Source organism: Salvelinus namaycush, chromosome 21, assembly GCF_016432855.1.
Source record: "Salvelinus namaycush isolate Seneca chromosome 21, SaNama_1.0, whole genome shotgun sequence".
Lineage (NCBI taxonomy): Eukaryota > Metazoa > Chordata > Actinopteri > Salmoniformes > Salmonidae > Salvelinus > Salvelinus namaycush.
The window spans coordinates 56,581,192-56,603,549 of NC_052327.1; the positions used below are offsets into that span (position 1 = coordinate 56,581,192).

A 22,358-nucleotide genomic window follows, 5' to 3' on the forward strand; every position below is an offset into this window, starting at 1 on the left:
AGCCTATCAACTCCCGAGATTAGGCTGGTGTAACTGATGTGAAATGGCTAGCTAGTTAGCGGGGTGCGCGCTAATAGCGTTTCAAACGTCACTCACTCTGAGACTTGGAGTAGTTGTTCCCCTTGCTCTGCAAGGACCGCGGCTTTTGTGGAGCGATGGGTAACGATGCTTCGAGGGTGGCTGTTGTCGATGTGTTCCTGGTTCGAGCCCAGGTAGGAGCGAGGAGAGGGACGGAAGCTATACTGTTACACTGGCAATACTAAAGTGCCTATAAGAACATCCAAGTCAAAGGTATAGGAAATACAAATGGTTTAGAGAGAAATAGTCCTATAATTCCTATAATAACTACAACCTAAAACTTCTTACCTGGGAATATTGAAGACTCATGTTAAAAGGAAACACCAGCTTTCATATGTTCTCATGTTCTGAGCAAGGAACTTAAACATTAGCTTTCTTACATGGCACATATTGCACTTTTACTTTCTTCTCCAACACTTTGTTTTTGCATTATTTAAACCAAATTGAACATGTTTCATTATTTATTTGAAGCTAAATAGATTTTATTGATGTATTATATTAAGTTAAAATAAGTGTTCATTCAGTATTGTTGTAATTGTCATTATTACAAATAAATACATTAAAATTGGCCGATTAATCGGTTTTGGCTTTCTTTGGTCCTCCAATAATTGGTATCGGCGTTGAAAAATCATAACCGGATTGTCCATCCATATGTAGTAAGAGCAACACGGGGTGAATTTGCCAAATCATTGACAACTTTGGCTTTAGCTTGCTTATATAGACCGGGTACTACCCGTTTGCTGAAATGCATTTTATTTGTATGTATTCATTCGAGTTCACAGTGCGGACCGAACAGAGGTCCCCGGACCGAACGGTTCGGTACAAATACGTGTACCGTTACACCCCTAGTAGTCGAGAGGGACAGGTTTGGTGATGATGACTCAGCTTTCCACGGTGAGGTCACTGTACGGTAAATTGGTTAATAGCCCAATAACAAAAAGAGCTTCAAACCTCTGCCAGTAACAGCTAGTTTTCAGTTTCCCCTCCCCACTCAGACCAATCTAAGACAGGCCTAGCAAAAGTTAGCTAAAAAGCTATTTCTGTCCACTTCAAATGGAAATCTATTATAGTAATGTACTTTAATTGTTATCAAGAAATGATATTCACATAAAAACAGCTGCATTGGGCCTTTAGATCTAAAAGAGGTAAGAGAGTACATGACAACACAGAAACATAAATACCCCGATGAAGACAGGGGTGTCAGGACACCGAATTCCATACTACACCATTCTGTAACATCCTACTGTCAAATTGTTTAGTCTCATGTTCCAGTTTGACTTCGTTTGTACTTTTGTCTGAGCTCAAACAAGGAGTGAACCTCTCAACAGCTCTCTCTCGTACAGTTAATGACCTGTTCCCTCTCATCCTTACACTAACAACTAGAGGTGTGACCAAGAAATTAGAGTCACAAACATGTCTCAAGTCACAAGGTCCGACTCTCAAGCTAATGTGTCTATTTGAGGCTACTAGACAGCCCTTTCTCGTACAGTTAATGACCTGTTCCCTCTCATCCTTACACTAACAACTAGAGGTGTGACCAAGAAATTAGAGTCACAAACATGTCTCAAGTCACAAGGTCCGACTCTCAAGCTAATGTGTCTATTTGAGGCTACTAGACAGCCCTTTCTCGTACAGTTAATGACCTGTTCCCTCTCATCCTTACACTAACAACTAGAGGTGTGACCAAGAAATTAGAGTCACAAACATGTCTCAAGTCACAAGGTCCGACTCTCAAGCTAATGTGTCTATTTGAGGCTACTAGACAGCCCTTTCTCGTACAGTTAATGACCTGTTCCCTCTCATCCTTACACTAACAACTAGAGGTGTGACCAAGAAATTAGAGTCACAAACATGTCTCAAGTCACAAGGTCCGACTCTCAAGCTAATGTGTCTATTTGAGGCTACTAGACAGCCCTTTCTCGTACAGTTAATGACCTGTTCCCTCTCATCCTTACACTAACAACTAGAGGTGTGACCAAGAAATTAGAGTCACAAACATGTCTCAAGTCACAAGGTCCGACTCTCAAGCTAATGTGTCTATTTGAGGCTACTAGACAGCCCTTTCTCGTACAGTTAATGACCTGTTCCCTCTCATCCTTACACTAACAACTAGAGGTGTGACCAAGAAATTAGAGTCACAAACATGTCTCAAGTCACAAGGTCCGACTCTCAAGCTAATGTGTCTATTTGAGGCTACTAGACAGCCCTTTAAATTATTTTTGTCTACAACATATTTTGATTATGTACTTAAATAATTAATAACTTACTTAAATTTTAACGACAAATTCCAAATGCAAGCTTTAAGTGAATTAAATCAATTTCAAGCAATTATGACATACCAAAAAGACCATTAGACCTATGCTAGTAATCATTACTTGATGCCCCATTGCTGGTGAGGTGGCAAACTAAACTGTTCATATTCTTGATCCCGAAACAATTTTTTTGAGCTGCATATTTATAGAATTATGGCAATCCTCCCTCCCTACAATTTGGACGTTTGCGACGGCACACGATTCTATATACAGTGCCTTGCAAACGTCTTCAGAGCCCTTCGATTCCTTCAAACGTTATTGTTACAAAGTTGAATTAATATCGAAAGTGGAATGTGAAAGTGGAAGGAAAATGCTACATTTAAAAATACATTTTTTTTTAAAATGAATACAAAGTAAATTACGCAAATATAGTCGTTGAGTATTCCCCCCCTCCCTGACTCAATACATGTTAGAGACACATTTGGCATAAATTACAGCTGTGAGTCTTCTTGGGTAAGTCTATACGAGCTTTGCATACGATCCCATTATTCTTTACAATATTTTCTTGCAAAGAAATGTCTTCGTGGTAAGAAACTCCTGTGTAGATTTGGCCTTGTGTTTTAGGTTTCTGTCCTGCTGAAAGGTGAATTCCTCTCACAGTGTCTGGTGGAAAGCAGACTGAAAGCAGGTTTAACCTCTAGGATTTTGTCTTTGCTTAGCTCCATCCCATTTATTCTTATCCTGAAAATCTCCCCGGTATTTGCTGGATGTCAAGCATTCCCATGCAAAGACCACCATGCTTGGGGGGGAAACAAAAAGGAAGCAGTTAGTCAGTGATGTGTTGTGTTTGCCCCAAACATAGAGCTTTGCATTTAGGCCAAAAAGTATTTTCCTTTGCAGTGTATTTTTTTTTCTTCAGTATTCATTTAGTGCCTTGGTTGCATACATATGAATGTTTAGAAATGTTTTTATTTTCCCCTCTGTCATTCAGGTCTTTATTGTGGAGTCACTACAATGTTGTTGATCCTCTCCCATTGAACTCTGTTTTAAAAAACAACCAATGGTAACATCCCTGAGCAGTTTCATCCCTATCCTGCAGCTCAGTTCAGAAGGACGACTGCATCTCTGTGTTTGGGTGGTTTAATACATAATCCACAGTATAATTATTAACTTGACCAGGCTTAAAGCGATATTCAGTCTGATCTGTTATGGTTACCAATCACTGTCCTTTATGATGCTTTCATTGAACCTGTGCTTGAAATTCAATAGTTGACTGAGGGACCTTACAGATGTACGGTGCATTCGGAAAGTATTCAGACCCCTTCACTTCTCCCACATTATTAAGTTAGACTTATTCTAAAATGGGTTCAATTGTTCCCCCCTCTTCAATCTACACACAATACCCCATATTGACAAGGCAAAAACAGGTGGACATTTTGCTAATTTATTAAAAATTAAATCGCATTTACATAAATATTCAGACCCTTTACTCAGTACTTTGTTGAAGCATCTTCGGCAGCAATTACAGCCGAGTCTTCTTGGGTATGACACTACAAGCTTGGCACACCTGTATTTGGGGAGTTTCTCCCATTCTTCTCTGCAGATCCTCTCAAGCTCTGTCAGGTTGGATGGGGAGCGTCGCTGCACAGCTATTTTCAGATCTCTCGAGATGTTTGATCGGGTTCAAGTCCGGGATCTGGCTGTGCCACTCAAGGACATTCAGAGACTTGTCCCGAAGCTACTCCTGCATTGTCTTGGCTGTGTGCTTAGGGTCGTTGTCCTGTTGGAAGGTGAACCGTCACCCCAGTCCTGAGGGCTCTGGAGCAGGTTTTCATCAAGGATCTCTGTACTTTGCTCCGTTCATCTTTCCCTCGATCCTGACTAGTCTCCCAGTCCCTGCCACTGAAAAACATCCCCACAGCATGATGCTGCCACCACCATGCTTCACCGTACGGATAGTGCCGGTTTCCTCCAGACATGAAGCTTGGCATTGAGGCCAAAGAGTTCAGTCTTGGTTTCATCATACCAGAGAATCTTGTTTTTATGGTCTGAGAGTCCTTAAGGTGCCTTTTGACAAACTCAAAGCAGGATGTCATGTGCTTTTTACTGAGGAGTGGCTTCCGTCTGGTCACTACCATAAAGGCCTGATTGGTGGAGTACTGCAGAGATGGGAGAATGTTCCAGAAGGACAACCATCTCCACAGAGGAACTCTGGAGCTCGGTCAGAGTGACCATCAGGTTCTTGGTCACCTCCCTGACCAAGGCCCTTCTCCCCCGATTGTGCAGTTTGGCCGAGCGGCCAGCTCTAGGAAGAGTCTTGGTGGTTCCAAACGTCTTCCATTTAAGAATGATGGGAGGCCAGTGTTCTTGGGGACCTCAATGCTGCAGACATTTTTTGGTACCCTTCCCCAGTTCTGTGCCTCGACACAAACTTTCTGAAGAGTCAACGGCATATGATTTCCGTCCGTGCGTGTGTGGTGTGGCTATATATGCCTCTTTGTGTAGCTGTTAGCAATGATGCTAACGATGATGCTTTGCATACGCATATGATGCTTCTGGTTGATGGAAAGGCTTCCACCAACACCTTCTCAACTAAATGTTATCTACAAGTAGCCTATGCATACTTGGCATAATGCATCAATCCAGGGTATTTTGTTTTGCAAACTCTACCATCGCGTGCCTTACAAAAACACCACTAAACAGCCTCTTGCTAGGTGGACACTTTAATTAATTATTTTTTCCCCATACCTCGAAAATGGTCTCCTGATGTGCTTTAAGCATTGTTGTGGACTAATAAAACATCCAATTTTGTTCTTTTTCCTATTAAGAAAAAAAAGTGGATGAGAGAGAGAGAGCAGAAAAAAATGGGAAAAGTATGAAACCTGAAAATAGAAAAAATAACAGAATTCGGAAAACTAAATGGAATTTTTCCTAAAATAAAACTAAAATAAAATAAGATTTTATAGGGTACTAGAAAGTGGATAATTTTGTACATGTATTAAACTGCACGTTTTACCAATTCCAGTCCTAAGATCATTATTTTTTTCATTAAAAATAATCCATATGACAGAAAACAGTCCCAGTGACGGAGAACTGTGTAGGTGACATGGAAAGGCAACAGAAAGCTTGGCGACAGAAGGCCATGGTCAGTGGAGGCTCAAATTTAACTAACTGGGTCACCATCTGCTTGGTCTGCGCTACGGCTGCCCACGAGAGCGCGCGTCCAGCCCAGGAGAGCGCGCGTCCAGCCCAGGAGAACGCGCGTCCAGCCCAGGAGAACGCGCGTCCAGCCCAGGAGAACGCGCGTCCAGCCCAGGAGAACGCGCGTCCAGCCCAGGAGAACGCGCGTCCAGCCCAGGAGAACGCGCGTCCAGCCCAGGAGAGCGCGCGTCCAGCCCAGGAGAGCGCGCGTCCAGCCCAGGAGAGCGCGCGTCCAGCCCAGGAGAGCGCGCGTCCAGCCCAGGAGAGCGCGCGTGCAGCCCAGGAGAGCGCGCGTGCAGCCCAGGAGAGCGCGCGTCCAGCCCAGGAGAGCGCGCGTCCAGCCCAGGAGAGCGCGCGTCCAGCCCAGGAGAGCGAGCGTCGAGCCCAGGAGAGCGTGCGTCGAGCGTCGAGCCCAGGAGAGCGTGCGTCGAGCGTCGAGCCCAGGAGAGCGTGCGTCGAGCCCAGGAGAGCGAGCGTCGAGCCCAGGAGAGCGAGCGTCGAGCCCAGGAGAGCGAGCGTCGAGCCCAGGAGAGCGTGCGTCGAGCCCAGGAGAGCGTGCGTCCAGCCCAGGAAAGCGTGCGTCCAGCCCAGGAAAGCGTGCATCCAGCCCAGGAAAGCGTGCATCGAGTTATAGGCATCTGGAACTTGGACAGCTACTTGTGCAGTCCAGGCCAGCGTGCAGTGATGTCTGAGCCTCTTAATCAACGCAAGAGGCCAGACACTGAATCTCAACCATCTCAGCTACCACTGCAGTACAGTTGTGTTAAGTTGTCTGGATGTCCTTTGGATGGTGGACCATTCTTGATACAAACAGGAAACTGTTGAGCGTGAAAAAGCCAGCAGCATTGCTTTTCAAATAGAAAGGTTTAGAACTTGTGGTGTGTGTGTGTGTGTGTGTGTGTGTGTGTGTGTACAGTGCATTCAGACCCCTTCACATTTTCCACTTTTTGTTCCGTTACAGATTTATTCTTAAATGGATTAAATGTTTTGAAAAAGGGGTCTGAATAGTTTCCGAATGCACTGTACACAGTATAGACATCTGACGGTTCTGAACTACAAATACCTAGGTGTCTGGCTAGACTGTAAACTCTCCTTCCAGACTCACATTAAGCATCTCCAATCCAAAATTAAATCTAGAATCCGCTTCCTATATCGCAACAAAGCCTCCTTCACTCACGCTGCCAAACAGACTATCCTACCGATCCTCGACTTCGGCGATGTCATTTACAAAATAGCTTCCAATACTCTACTCAGCAAATTGGATGCAGTCTATCACAGGGCCATCCGTTTTGTCACCAAAGCCCCATATACTGCCCACCACTGCGACCTGTATGCTCTCGTCGGCTGGCCCTCGCTACATATTCGTCGCCAAACCCACTGGCTCCAGGTCATCTATAAGTCTTTGCTAGGTAAAGCTCTGCCTCAGCTCACTGGTCACCATAACAACACCCACACGTAGCACGCACTCCAGCAGGTATATCTCATTGGTCATCCCCAAAGCCAACACCTGCTTTGGCCGCCTTTCCTTCCAGTTCTCTGCTGCCAGTGACTGAAACAAATTGCAAAAATCGCTGAAGTTAGGGACTTATTTCCCTCACCAACTTTAAACATCAACTATCTGAGCAGCTAACCGATCACTGCAGCTGTACACAGCCCATCTGTAAATAACCCATCCAATCTACCTACCTCATCCCCATATTGTTTTTATTTACTTTTTTTGCTCTTTTGCACACCAGTATTTCTACTTGCACATCTATCACTCCAGTGTTCATTTGCTAAATTGTAATTACTTCGCTACTATGGCCTATTTATTGCCTTACCTCCTTACTCCATTTGCACACACTGTATATAGACTTTTCTATTGTGTTATTGACTGTACTTTTGTTTATCCTGTGTGTAACTAGGTGTTCTTTTTTGTCGCACTGCTTTGCTTTATCTTGGCCAGGTCGCAGTTGTAAAATGAGAACTTGTTCTCAACTGGCCTACCTGGTTAAATAAAAAGGTGAAATATATATAGATATTTTTTTTAATCTATCCATGTGCCTCTGGGATGACTGAGGGCTCAGGGCTGAGTGGCTCCCTGCACTGCATCAGTAGCCCATCATAGCCATCATAGCCATCATAGCCATCATAGCCACCTCTAGAGGCCGATCTGAAACTCAAACATCTGCAGTACTGTACTTCCTTTCCACTGTGCATTTTAAACAGTGAGAGATGCCAACCACAATCACAACCAGTCGTCCTGTGTGGCTTCCTTTGTAAGCACAAAAACAAAAAGGTTATGAGTTTCATTTCCACAGGGATTACAAACTAAAAAAAGAGATGTATTCACTGTACCGTAAAGTCACTTTGAATGAAGCCAACACTACAGAAAGACCAAAATGAATGTCAACCATAGGCTACCACTGCCAGATGCTTCCATCTACTCGACACCCAACCATTTACATGAACATAAAAACATCTCTGCAGCTCCACACCATCAACGGAACCCCCCAGGGGGGCAAACGCCAAAACGCAACACCTACCACTGAGATAAGCCCATCTTCTATATCCAACCTTTTAAAAGAATCAGACTCACTGTTGCAGAAAATGTATCGTAGTCCACTGAGCAATATATATTCATGTGGGTATCGTAGTCCACTGAGCAATATATATTCATGTGGGTATCGTAGTCCACTGAGCAAGAAATAAATAAATAAATGTGTTGGGTCATTGTCCTGTTGAAAAACAAACGATCAAGGAGCACAAACCAGACAAGATCACTGCAGAATGCTTGTGTTGTGTGTTGCCATGCTGGTTAAGTATGCCTTGAATTCTAAATAAATCCCTGAGTGTTACCAGCAAAGCACCCCCACACCATCACACCTCCTCCTCCATGCTTCACGGTGGGAACCACACATGCGGAGAGCATCCGTTCACCTACTCGTCTCACAAAGACACAGAGGTTGGAAACAAAATCTCAAATTTGGACTCATTAGACCAAAGGACAGATTTCCACCGGTCTAATGTCCATTGCTCGTGTTTCTTGGCCCAAGCAAGTCTCTTCTTATTATTGGTGTCCTTTAGTAGTGGTTTCTTTGCAGCAATTCGACCATGAAGGCCTGATTCACGCAGTCTCCTCTGAACAGTTGATGTTGTGATGTGTCTGTTACTTGAACTCTGTGAAGCGTTTATTTAGGCTGCAATTTCTGAGGCTGGTAACTCTAATGAACTTATCCTCTGCAGCAGAGGTAACTCTGGGTCTTCCTTTCCTGTGGCGGTCCTCATGAGAGCCAGTTTCATCACAGCGCTTTATGGTTTTTGCGACTGAAGAAACTTTTTAAGTTCTTAAAATTTTCCGGATTGACTGACCTTCATGTCTTAAAGTAATGGACTGTCATTTCTCTTTGCTTATTTGAACTGTTCTTGCCATAATATGGACTTGGTCTTTTACCAAATAGGACCATCTTCTGTATAACACCCCTACCTTGTCAAAACAACTGATTGGCTCAAAACGCATTAAGGAAAGAAATTCCACAAATGAATTTAAGGCACACCTGTTTATTGAAATGCATTCCAGGTGACTACCTCATGAAGCTGGTTGAGAGAATGCCAAGAGTGTGTAAAGCTGTCATCAAGGCAAAGGATGGCTATTTTAAGAATGTCAAAATATAAAATACATTTAGATTAGATTAACACTTTTTTGGTTACTACATGATCCCATGCGGGGTTTTTTTTCCATTGTTGATGTCTTCACTATTATTCTACAATGTAGAAAATAGTCAAAATAAAGAAAAACCCTGGCATGAGTAGGTGTGTCCGAAACTTTTGACTGGTACCATCTATATACACTTTAGTAAATATTTTCTTAAATCCATTTTCTTAAAACTGCATTGTTGGTTAAAGGCGTGTAAGTAAGCATTTCAACATTAAAGTCTACCTACACCTGTTGTATTCGGACATACGTGACAAAATTTGATGACTCTCGATATCATGGATATAGCGTATGCTACCCGTACCTGTAGACTTCATCATTGTGCTAATGCTAGTTAGCATTAGCTCGCAAACATACCTAACGTATTCCTTCATACTGCACGCAGAGACATGAAAAATGGTATCCGTGAGTTCATCTGACTCTGTAAGTAGAAAGAATCTCGCAGTATCCCTTTTAAAAAACAGCTAACGAAAGACACCATCTTCACAGAAGCTTGTAATAACCATCAGCTGTCATATCAACAACCTCAATGATGAATCATTAGCTCCATGGGAGCTGAGAAAGGAAGAAAGAACAGTCTCCCCGTCATGTCTATCTAACAAGATGGACGATCATCCATATTGACGATCCTTATGATTCATTCCTGACCCGGAAGGACGATTTGGTGGCAGGGTTAATTCGAAATTAAATAGAACAGTTATGCAGCCAAGCCTGGAAATTAGGGATGCACGATATATCGGTTAACATAACGGAATCGGCCGATATTAGCTAAAAATGCCAACAGTGGCATCGGCCTGATGTCTACTTTAACGCCGATGTTAAAAACCGACGTCAAACCTGACGTGCATACCTATATAACGTAGGTAGATGACGTAATGACGCCACGTAAAATGTAGCGCTACACGTGCAACACAGCATTCCTAACCTAGCCCACAATGTCTGCTGTGTGGATCGAGCAGTCAACAAGTCGAGCAGTCATTTGAAAGAGTAAGAACATTTCAGCGAGACAAATCAAAAGGTGAAAACCATTAAAGCCAAGATAATGGAATTCATTGCCCTTGACAATCAACCGTTCTCTGTCGTGGGTGGTGTTGGCTTTCGCCGACTGGTCGAGCACCAGTACACACTAACAAGTGCGCTGTTTTTCAGATGTTGCCCTACCGGAGTTACACAGTAATAGCGTCACTGCTATTAGCTTCACGACATACATACTATGGAACGCCGTTTGGGTCTTTGTGTGTCAAAAAGATACAGTAGCACTGTCAAAGCTGTGCAAAAAGCTATGGAGACAAGCAAACACCGGCCACGAACGATGTGTACTATACCACGTTGGTAATAAAGCATAATTTGTTCGACCACAACTTCTAGGGGAGTTAGCTTTAGCTTGGTACCTAGCTAGCACAAATACAAACAGCCTGAAAACAATGAATAGAAACTGCAGTCATTTTCATTATTCTTAGTAATGTTTTAGGAATCTTTGTGAGTAAGTATTCCCTAGGTTGCCACTTGTTGTTCGCCTATTGAAATTTAACTTCAGTTCATGAAAATAAATAGCTAGCCAGCTACTTAACCACGTTGCCTAAAGCTAACGTTATAAGCAGCCAGCTAGCTTCATCTGGCTAGTGAGGCTTGACCGGGTTGTGAAGCTAGCCACACTAGTGGAATTTACTCTTTGTCTTCAAAATAAAAGTATGTCATTGGCAGTGATGCAAATGAATACAAATAGTAGAATTATGCCATACTTTTATTTTGAAGGCTAACCGCAAAGTCCACTATTGTGGCTAGCTTCACATAAATGGGTCCGACTTTATAAATTAAGGTTATTTTAGATGACGACACCTAGATTGTCGTTTTGCTATGTTTTTTGGTGTAGAACATTGTTTGCGTCCATCAGCTAGCTAGCTTTTATTTATGACCAGCACTGTAGGTGCACAGACAACTTTACCAGCATCATAGCATACTGTACGTATCAATGAATCGTTGTGACAAATTAAATACAAGTGATACTGTAATCAATGTGTAATAACTACATTAAAAAAACATTATGAACGCATTATATTATTATTGTGACGTGCAGTCCTATTCAGGTCCTGATTGGTCAACAAGCTTATTTGAGACGTCCAATAGTGTTATTTGACGTGTATCTTGTTTGACACGCAAACTGCGTTCCATAGAAATCCTAGTTGACAAGGAAACGACTGAACAAATGAACAACGAAACAGCACAGCAAGTAAGTGAAAGAAACATGTTTTGATGATGTTTTACTGGTAATGGGGACATACGTAAATGCCAACAAAATAACTTTTCGGTCAGTGTGGTGCGTGTAACCTTTTATTTAACTAGGCAAGTCAGTTAAGAACAAATTCTTATTTTACCAGGACGGCCCGGATGACGCTGGGCCAATTGTGCGCAGACGTAGGGTATTCCCAATCACAGCCGGATGTGACACAGCCTGGATTCGAACCAGGGACTGTAGTGGCGCCTCTTGCACTGAGATGCAGTGCCTTAGGCCGCTGCATCCATGTGTGTGTGTTAACTATTTAACTGTACTAGAAAGCTTTTTTTTTTTAAAAGGCAGCAAAAACTTTAAAATATCGGTATCGTTTTCTTTGGGCAAGGAAAATATCAGAAAATCGGTATATCGACCAAAACTGTCATATCAGTGCATCACTACTGGAAATTGTTAGAGATCTCATGTTAGGATATTGTCAACGATATTTAGGTGCCGATACAATACGTATATGAGATTCTCAATGTATTGTGATTTGAATGGCACACATACACAACCCATGTCTCAATTGCCTTAAGATTTAAAAGAAATACATCTCTATTTTTTTTTTTAATCCTTCTTTAACCTGTCTCCCTCCCTCCCTCCCTCATCTACACTGATTAAAGTGGATTTAACAAGTGACATCAATAAGGGATCATAGCTTTCACCTGGTCAGTCTGTCATGGAAAGAGCATGTAGACCACTTGTCAAACTCATTCCACGGAGGGCCGAGTGTCTGTGGGTTTTCGTACTTGATTGATGAATTAAGGTCACTAATTAGTAGAAGGAACTCCCTTCACCTGGTTGTCTAGGTCACTAATTAGTAGAAGGAACTCCCTTCACCTGGTTGTCTAGGTCACTAATTAGTAGAAGGAACTCCCTTCACCTGGTTGTCTAGGTCACTAATTAGTAGAAGGAACTCCCTTCACCTGGTTGTCTAGGTCACTAATTAGTAGAAGGAACTCCCTTCACCTGGTTGTCTAGGTCACTAATTACTAAAAGGAACTCCCTTCACCTGGTTGTCTAGGTCACTAATTACTAAAAGGAACTCCCTTCACCTGGTTGTCTAGGTCACTAATTACTAAAAGGAACTCCCTTCACCTGGTTGTCTAGGTCTTAATTACTAAAAGGAACTCCCTTCACCTGGTTGTCTAGGTCTTAATTACTAAAAGGAACTCCCTTCACCTGGTTGTCTAGGTCTTAATTACTAAAAGGAACTCCCTTCACCTGGTTGTCTAGGTCTTAATTACTAAAAGGAACTCCCTTCACCTGGTTGTCTAGGTCACTAATTACTAAAAGGAACTCCCTTCACCTGGTTGTCTAGGTCTTAATTACTAAAAGGAACTCCCTTCACCTGGTTGTCTAGGTCTTAATTACTAAAAGGAACTCCCTTCACCTGGTTGTCTAGGTCTTAATTGAAAGGAAAAACCAAAAAACCTGCAGACACTCGGTCTTCCGTGGAATGATTTTGACACCCCTGATGTAGAAGCTGAGATGTGATTTGCGCCAACATCGACCAATCATGAAACACATCAGGCCTGTTTCCCCAGACACAGAGACTCTCAGTTGAAAGTGCTTTATTAGTCCAGGAATTGGCTTATATTAAAATAATTTGTGTCCCTTTCGGGAAAATGTCTTAATAGGTCTCCGGAACCACGAACCAGCCCCTTGACTTAGCCTTTGTTTACATGTCCAACGTTTACAGTGATGGAACCGTTGTCATGGGTGAAGAAAGGTCAAGGAAGGTGTTAAGTTTCCCTCAGAGCAGGAAAACAGGAGACTACTGTTTGGCTCGCAACACAATCCCTGTGTTCAGTCAGCTGACATTTATGTAGCCCTTCTGCTTTTATATAAACCACACACACACACGGTAGGAACCGAGAAAGACTCCACTTTCAACAACTTCTCTTGCCAGGCATGACATCTACTGTATACAGATGGCTGCAGCGATCGTTCCAGTAACATCTCTACGTACAATATGCCTGCCTTACACGAATCTGCCAACATATTGCTACAGAACCACGTCACCATGTCTCTCTACATATCAGTTCAATTTGTATTTAAAAACACTAGTTGTGTGTCCACAGACCTGTAGAAACGAGCGAGAGAGAGAGAGCGAGAGAGAGAGAGCGAGAGAGAGAGAGCGAGAGAGAGAGAGCGAGAGAGAGAGAGCGAGAGAGAGAGAGCGAGAGAGAGCGAGAGGACACCCATCTAAACACACCCAAATAGTATGGTCCCTGGCCTGTACAGAGCAGGTCAAAACTAGAAGGTTGCTTCAAGAAGTAGGGGGGTGATCTTCGCACACAGGAAAGAGGCAGCTTTCCCTGGCATGGTGTCTATCCAGATTTTCTTAAAAATAATTCTGACTTCAAGCTCAGAAAACTGTGCATACAGGGACACACACACACACACACACACACACACTAACAGTCCCTGACATGCATCAGACACCCACACACTTTCCTTGCCCCTATTCTCTTCCTCCTTCTGCAAGAGTGAATATAACATTACGCCAGGCACATTTTATAACCATTCTGCCATGAAAGAGCCAGAAGCAATGCTGTTATTGGCCAACCGTCTCAGTCCCTCCACCCGCCTCAGTCCCTCCACCCGCCTCAGTCCCTCCACCCGCCTCAGTCCCTCCACCCGCCTCAGTCCCTCCACCCGCCTCAGTCCCTCCACCCGCCTCAGTCCCTCCACCCGCCTCAGTCCCTCCACCCGCCTCAGTCCCTCCACTATATCCTTCCATTTGTCAAAAAGAAAAGTTGTTTTCAGCTCTTTTTAAAGCACTTTAAAACAGCTTCTTCCTATAATGGTTTAGAAGCAATCCATGTTAATTTTTGTCCTGAAAAGGCATTACATTTCCCTTATCTGTGAAAAAGGTGTTATTTCCCCATCCTTTTAAGTATGGTTGGTCATCTTCAGTTCACACATTGACAGATCGTGTTGAAGCACGAAGAGGAATGACAGAAAACAACAAGCAGAGAAATGTTCTGTAGGCTACGCTAACACATTAACCCTATCAGTACCGAGATCCCAGCTAGCCTACGCTAACACATTAACCCTATCAGTACCGAGATCCCAGCTAGCCTACGCTAACACATTAACCCTATCAGTACCGAGATCCCAGCTAGCCTACGCTAACACATTAACCCTATCAGTACCGAGATCCCTACCCCCCCCCCCCCCCCCCCCCTTTTGGCAGAGTATACCTCCGACTACATTGAATCTATCAGTCCATTATTTAATGCGCACTTTGTACCCATGATTGTCCTGTATAAAACTTTCTTTTTAAATCATTGCGCTGTGTCATCCACTTTTTTCCAATGGCGTATGTCAACCGGTAGAGTAAGTTCAAAGGGCATTTTATTCAAAACTTTACAAGTTTTTTTTGCAGTGCTACACAGAGGTGTATTAGGCCACGTAGCCTGCAGAGTTTACTCTTACCGTGGTGCCAACAGCTGTTACAATGACCACGCCTACATGCACGCCAATATCCTGTTGTTATTTGGGATACTCAAGGACTCTGTTTTTGAGGTGACGCATATAAACATATCCCGTTTACAATAACTCAAATAAGCAAAGTATCCCGGTTGAGAATCCAGAAAAATATACACAAACATATATATACATATATACACACACAAATATATATACACATATATTCTATATTAGACAGGATACTGTGGCATGTAAACATCTTATGCTGTTTACATTTGTTTTGACATTTTAGTAATTTAGCAGACGCTTTTATCCAAAACGACTTAGTGCATTCATCTTAAGATAGCGAGGTGGGACAACCACAGATCTGTCATAGTAAAGTACATTATTCCTCAATGAAAGTAGCTATCAGCAAAGTCAGTGTTAGTAGGGTCTGCCTGTAGGGTCTGCCTGTAGGGTCTGCCTGTAGGGTCTGCCTGTAGGGTCTGCCTGTAGGGTCTGCCTGGCTCAGTTTCACAGAGTATTCCAACTTAACTGCAAATGTGATTCTAACTGAAGTCTGGACACAGACTGTAGGCGTGACATGTAGCCTATAATATTTATTCCTGCAGAAGTAAGTGTTTCTTGTAGTAAAATTATAGAGCAAATGTTAATTTTGTCTCGGGAACAGGAGTGGAGAATTTGTGTCTTTCATTTTGGGAAAATGTTCATGTGCGCTGGTGGACCTTGTGTAAACGTGCAGTCAGTCAGTAAAATACTTCTAGACTTTTAGTCAAGTAGTAGTCGGTTTTAAATATACTTGTCAAAATGAATTGTCAAAATGAATTGCTAAAATATACTTAAGTATCAAAAGTAAAAGTATAAATCATTTTAAATGCCTTATATTGATAAGCAAAGCAGACGGCTACATTTTCTTGTTTTTAAAATGTATATAGATAGCCAGGGGCACAGTTCAACATTATTTACAAAAGATGTATGTGTTCAGTGAGTCTTCCAGGCCAGAGGCAGTGGGGATGACCACGTGTTCTCTTGATAAGTGCTTGAATTCGACGATTTTCCTGTTCTGCTAAACATTCCAAATGTAACGACTACTTTTGGTTGTCTGGGAAAATGTATGGAGACAAAAGTACAGTATTTTCTTTTGGAATGTAGTGAAGTAAAAGTAGTCAAAATATAAATAGTAAAGTGCAGATATCCACAAAAACGAAGTAGTACTTTCAAGTATGTTTACACAACTGCTTAAAACCAGTAAACAAATTGATGTCATTTCGAATATTTGCAAGGATAATCTCCCCTGTCCCTAACAGAGGATCTATGCAAGCATCACTCGCATAGCCATGCTAGCCTCGAACTATTGTTAGCCCTCACCTGAGAGTCTGCAAGGTAGCTATCAACAGCCATTGTCAGCCAATCCAGTAGGGGTTGGAAGCTATAGCCAGCTTCGATTGGCCAATATCAACGCGATGTAGTAGAGTACGAGTCAAAACTTCAGTTCCCCCCCCCCAACTTCAGTCCTGCGGTGTACAACTCCGTCGCCCACTTCGCTTCCCTTCATTGAAGATGAATGGGGCTCCGTTGTTTTATCGCCACCAAACGTGCTAGATGTGTTTTCAGTGTAATCGTTTTCGCTCCCCATGTGAGGTAGACATTAAAGAACTTCAGCGATGTCAAAGTTGACGAGGCGTTCATTCCACCGATGTATTACATTCTGATAAGCAAGGCTTTATTTAGTAGGTTATTCAAAAGAGCATCAAGTAATGACAGAAGGTTAGATGCATACATGCAGCTTATTATATACAAATGTACTAATAGCCTACCTAATGTCGGGATTTTCTCCCCGCAACCCCCTGTCAACAAAAAAAAAATCGTTCCGCTGTCCCTGGCCAGATTAGGAATATTCTGTTTATTCATAGCTGCAGGGATACTTGTGAGCGGGATATCAAAAGTGCGGACCGATTTATCCGGAAGAAGACCTTAACCGGTATATGCGCTATTATCGGGAATATTGGTGGTGACTGTTTCATCAAGGAATAATCAGAAGTGTCAAATGGGCAAGCGGCGTTGAATTTACCAATGCGTGATTCTTGAAATTCTATCAAAACACACATTCCACCAGACGCTACATAATTAGCTAATTTTGCCCTCAATCTACCAATTTAAGAGATTGTTTATTTGTCCAAATAAGTTAACATATCTTTCAAATTTAAAAAAAGACATTCAACTACGCAAACCGACTGTTCAACAAAACCGAGTTATTGATAAATAAAAAATAACATGCAAAGAAATGTTGAGCGAAACAAACGGAAGTTTGTGTCTACTTACAGTCTAGAAAGCGAAGACAATCCGGAGTTTTCCTTTCACTGGTATTTGAACAGCAGCTTTTGAGTTGTGCTCTATGGGTTTGCAAACAGTGAGGTTGGAGAATTCGACGGATGTATGCAGGTACCGTAATGGGAGGTACGCACAAGAGAGCGTAGTATCATTACCGTAATATGTAGACTACTCGTTGCCGTGTGTGGGTTTTTCCATTAGCCCCGTCTTATTTTGAGAAATGCAAATCGCTATGCTATTTTATTAGGGAATGAACTAATCAATCAATCCAAAACATTTATTTATAAAGTCCTTTTTACATCAGCAGTTGTCACAGTGTCAGCCTAAAACTCTCAAGTGCAAGCAATGCAGGTGTACTGTAGAAGCATGGTGGCTAGGAGAAAGTCCTCTTTTGGCTGTGCGTGGTGGAGGTTATAAGAGCCAGTTAGTAGCCCATGTGCCTCACCCTAATAATTTGGTCCCTTTCCCCCTCATAACTTAGTCTTCTGTTCTGACTTGGTGGTGCACATGTAGCCTATAGCCTGTTTTAGAGAAATGTCATCATCGAATATTGTAAGAGCTTTCATTGTCTGCTTATGTGCCCCTTTATTTATCCTACAGTTCTGACTTGGTGTACAGGGAGAATACTGTAAGAACGGCCCATGTTCTGAATTCTGTTGCTGTACATTTCAAAAGTGCTGAACAATTATATTGACCATGTCCGTCTTAGCTCGCTCATTAATGTCTTAATCGAAATTACTGATTGCCTCTTATCCGCTCATCATTCCCTTATGTCATAGTTTGTACATCTCAATTGTCAGTAGAAACCACATTTGTTTAATTAAGCAAGTCTGCTATATCAGCTATGTGTTTTAAAAAGGCAGTAAATGAGGCTGAATGAACTGTTTCGCTGCCAGACAAGGTTTCGCTGATAGCCAGGTGTATCGGTGGTAAGGTGTTGGGACTCTGCTGTTGGGACAGCTTCATGTAGGCCCTAACAGATTGTGGGCACCGTGTGTCACCGTTATAGTGCAATTAATGTATTGTTTAGTGTTGTGTTGTGTATTGGCTTTGCTGGCATGCATAATTTTTTTAAATAGATGGAGCATAGCTAAGATCTCAAAGGACACCAGATAAGACAGGAGAATTACACCAGATAAGACAGGAGAATTACACCAGGTACGACAGACTAACCCTAGCCCCCCGACACATAGCCTATTGCAGCATAGATACTGGAGACTGAGAAGGGGGGGGGGGCATGTCCAAAGTTACCATCGGACAGGGCCAACCAGGTAGGATATAACCCCACCCACTTTGACAAAGCACAGCCACCACACCACCAAATGGATATCAACAGACCACAAACTTACTATCCTGAGACAAGGCCAAGTATAGCCCACAAATACCTCCCCCATCTCACAAGCTCAAGGGGATGCAAAACCGGACAGGAAGATCATGTCAGGGACTCAACCTACTCAGGTCAAGTATAGCGGGAAAAAATCCTGACACGACGTGATGCACCCCTCCTAGGGACGGCATGGGAAAGCTCGAGCAATCCAGTGACTCAAGCCCCCGTAATAGGGTCAGAGACAGAGAATCCCAGTGGAGGGGGGCCCGGCCAGGCAGAGACAGCAAGGCTGGTTCATCACTCCAGTGCCTTGCCGTTCACTTTCGCATCCCTGGGTCAGACTACACTCAATCATAGGACCTACTGAAGAGTCTTCAGTAAAGACTTAAGGGTTGAGACTTAGTCTGCGTCTCTCACATGGATCAGCAGATCATTCCATAAAAATGGAGCTCTATAGCAGAAAGCCCTGCCTCCAGCTATTTGCTTAGAATTTCTATGAACAAAAATACCTCACAAGATGGCGCCGATAGACATGTTCCTGGCTCTGAAGCAAATTTGCAGTATTTAAAAAAAAAATGTTATTATTTCTCACCTTATTAGCTCAGAAAGTTTCAAGCTGGGAACTTGAATAAAACAAAATCTGAGGAAAACCCTAGCGAAGTTTTATCAACACATTGCCTGCGCTACTCACACATCAAAAACTCTTGACCATTCCTATTCTCCCAAGGCCCTCCTCCACCCTCCCTTCGGCAAATCAGATCACGCCTCCATTCTGCCCCTCCCTTCCTATAGGCAGAAACTCAAACAGGAAGTACCAGTGGTAAGGACTGTTCAACACTGGTCTGACCAATCGGAATCTATGCTTCAAGATTGTTTTGATCACGCGGACTGCGATATGTTCCAGGTTGCCTCTGAGAATAACATTGACGTATACACGGACACGGTGACAGAGTTCATCAGGAAGTGTATCGGGTATGTTGTTCCTACTTTGACAATTAAAACCTACCAAAACGGCCTCCCGGGTGGCGCAGTGGTCTAGGGCACTGCATCGCAGTGCTAGCTGCGCCACCAGAGTCTCTGGGTTCGCGCCCAGGCTCTGTCGCAGCCGGCCGCGACCGGGAGGTCCGTGGGGCGACGCACAATTGGGCTAGCGTCGTCCGGGTTAGGGAGGGTTTGGCCGGTAGGGATATCCTTGTCTCATCGCGCTCCAGCGACTCCTGTGGCGGGCCGGGCGCAGTGCGCGCTAACCAAGGGGGCCAGGTGCACGGTGTTTCCTCTGACACATTGGTGCGGCTGGCTTCCGGGTTGGAGGCGCGCTGTGTTAAGAAGCAGTGCGGCTTGGTTGGGTTGTGTTTCGGAGGGCGCGTGGCTTTCGACCTTCGTCTCTCCCGAGCCCGTACGGGAGTTGTAGCGATGAGACAAGATAGTAATTACTAGCGATTGGATACCACGAAAATTGGGGAGAAAAGGGGATAAAATTAAAAATATATATAAAAATAAATAAATAAATAAAAAACCTACCAAAACCAAAACATTGCAACACTGAAAGCGCGAACCATCACATTTAACCACAGCAAGGTGATTGGGAATATGATTGAGTACAAACAGTCCAGTTATGTCCTCCATAAGACAATCAAAAAGGCAAAAACGTAAGTACAGAGACAAAGTGGAGTCGCAATTCAAGGGTTCTGACACAAGACGTTTGTGGTGGGGACTCCAAACAATCACAGATTAAAGAAAAATCCAGCCATGTTGCGGACACCGACGTCTTGATCCCAGACAAGCTAAACACCTTCAAGGAAAACACAGTGCCGCCGACACATGCCACCGCTCCTGAGGACTGTGAGCTCTCGTTCTCCGTGACCAACGCGAGTAAGACATTTAAGCTTGTTAACCCTCGCAAGGCTGCTCGCCCAGACGGCATCCATAGCCTCGTCCTCAGAGCATGCGCAGACCAGCTGGCTGGATTTATTCAATCTCTTCCTATCATGTAAAATTCATAGATTAGGGCCTAATGAATTTATTTCAATTGACTGATTTCTCCTTTGCCAAGATAATCCATCCGTGCCTACAGATTACAACATAGGGCTAGGCCTTCTCTTAATATGACCCCGTTAAAAAACCTTCCTTACCCTCCCAAACCATGCTTCTAGTCCTCTACAGTTACATCCACCCACCCTCAGCCAATGAAACACTCCAAGGTAGTATAAGGTAGTAGTTGTGGAATTGTTAGGTTAGATTACTTGTTGGTTATTACTGCATTGTCGGAACTAGAAGCACAAGCATTTCGCTACACTCGCATTAACATCTGCTAACCATGTGTATGTGACAAATAAAATTTGATTTGATTTGATACTGTCCCCCTTTCACATGCCCCTCCCTCCTTCCCTCAGTATCACCAATCAGCACACGCCAGGAACACACTTTAAGCCAATCAGATGAGGCTAATTAACATGCAGTAACCAATCAGACACACAGGGGGAGGGCATCAAGAGCACTGCTTCACCACACTGAGCTACTGAGAGAATAGGAGTGTAAGCGCTGTAATATACTGTATGTGTAAATAATGTGACTAAATGCTTATGTTGTCCCCACTTGCTTCAAGATGTCCACCATTGTTCCTGTACCCAAGAAAGCGAATATAATACAACTATCGCCCGTACTATCGGCCCGTAGCACTCACTTCTGCCATCATGAAGTGCTTTGAGAGGCTAGTTAAGGTTCATATCACCTCCACCTTACCCGACACTCTAGACGCACTCAAGTTTGCATACCGCCCCAATAGATCCACCGACGATGCAATCGCCATCCCACTGCCCTATCCCATCTGGACAAGAGGAATACCTATGTAAGAATGCTGTTCATTGACTACAGCTCAGCCTTCAACACCATAGTGCCCTCCAAGCTCATCATTAAGCTTGAGGCCCTGGGTCTGAACCCTACCCTGTGCAACTGGGTCCTGGACTTCCTGACAGGCCGCCCCCCTCCTGTAGTCCCTGTTCACCCATGACTGCATGGCCACGCACGCCTCCAACTCAATCATCAAGTTGGCAGACGACACAACAGTGTTAGGCCTGATTACCAACAATGACGAGACAGCCTACAGGGAGGAGGTGAGGGCCCTGGCAGAGTGGTGCCAGGAAAATAACCTCTCCTTACAACATCAACAAAACAAAGGAGCTGATAATGAACTTCAGGAGAGGGCAGAGGGAGTACGCCCCCATCCACATCGACAGGGCCACAGTGGAGAAGGTGAAAAGCTTCAAGTTCCTCAGTGTACACATCACTGACAATTTGAAATGGTCCACCCACACAGACAGTGTGTTGAAGAAGGCGTAACACAAATCAGGAGCATCCTGTCAGGCTGTATCACCACCTGGTACGTCAACTAAACCGTCCCCAACCGCACGGCTCTCAAGAGGGTGGTGCGGTCAGCCCAACGCATCACCGGGGACACACTGCCTGCCCTCCAGGACATCTACATCCCCCGGTGTCACAGGAAGGCCAAGAAGATCATCAAGGACCTCAGACACCCGAGCCACGGCCTGTTCACCCCGCTACCATCCAGAAGGCAAGGTCAGTACAGATACATCAAAGCTGGGACCGAGAGGCTGATAAACAGCTTCTATCTCAAGGCCATCAGACTGTTAAATAGTCACCACTAGCCGGACAGTACACTGCCCTGAACTTTAGTCACTGTCACTAGCTGGCTACCACCCGGTTACTCAACCCTGCACCTTAGAGGCTGCTGCCCTATGTACATAG

The 22,358-nt window shown here is 43.8% G+C and overlaps 1 protein-coding gene across 3 annotated transcripts in view; it reads right to left on the reverse strand.

Annotated features, from left to right (window-relative positions):
- Positions 1 to 22,358, reverse strand: part of LOC120066520 (tumor protein p53-inducible protein 11-like) — a 131,917-nt gene that overhangs the window by 76,704 nt on the left and 32,855 nt on the right. For 2 of the 3 annotated variants that reach the window (XM_039017948.1, XM_039017945.1), the window contains exon 1: positions 17,258 to 17,381. The exons of the other annotated variant lie outside the window; for it this stretch is intronic. The gene's annotated coding sequence lies outside the window, so the exon portion shown is untranslated. Of the gene's footprint in view, positions 1 to 17,257; positions 17,382 to 22,358 lie in introns of those variants that run through there. 3 annotated transcript variants of the gene reach the window in all.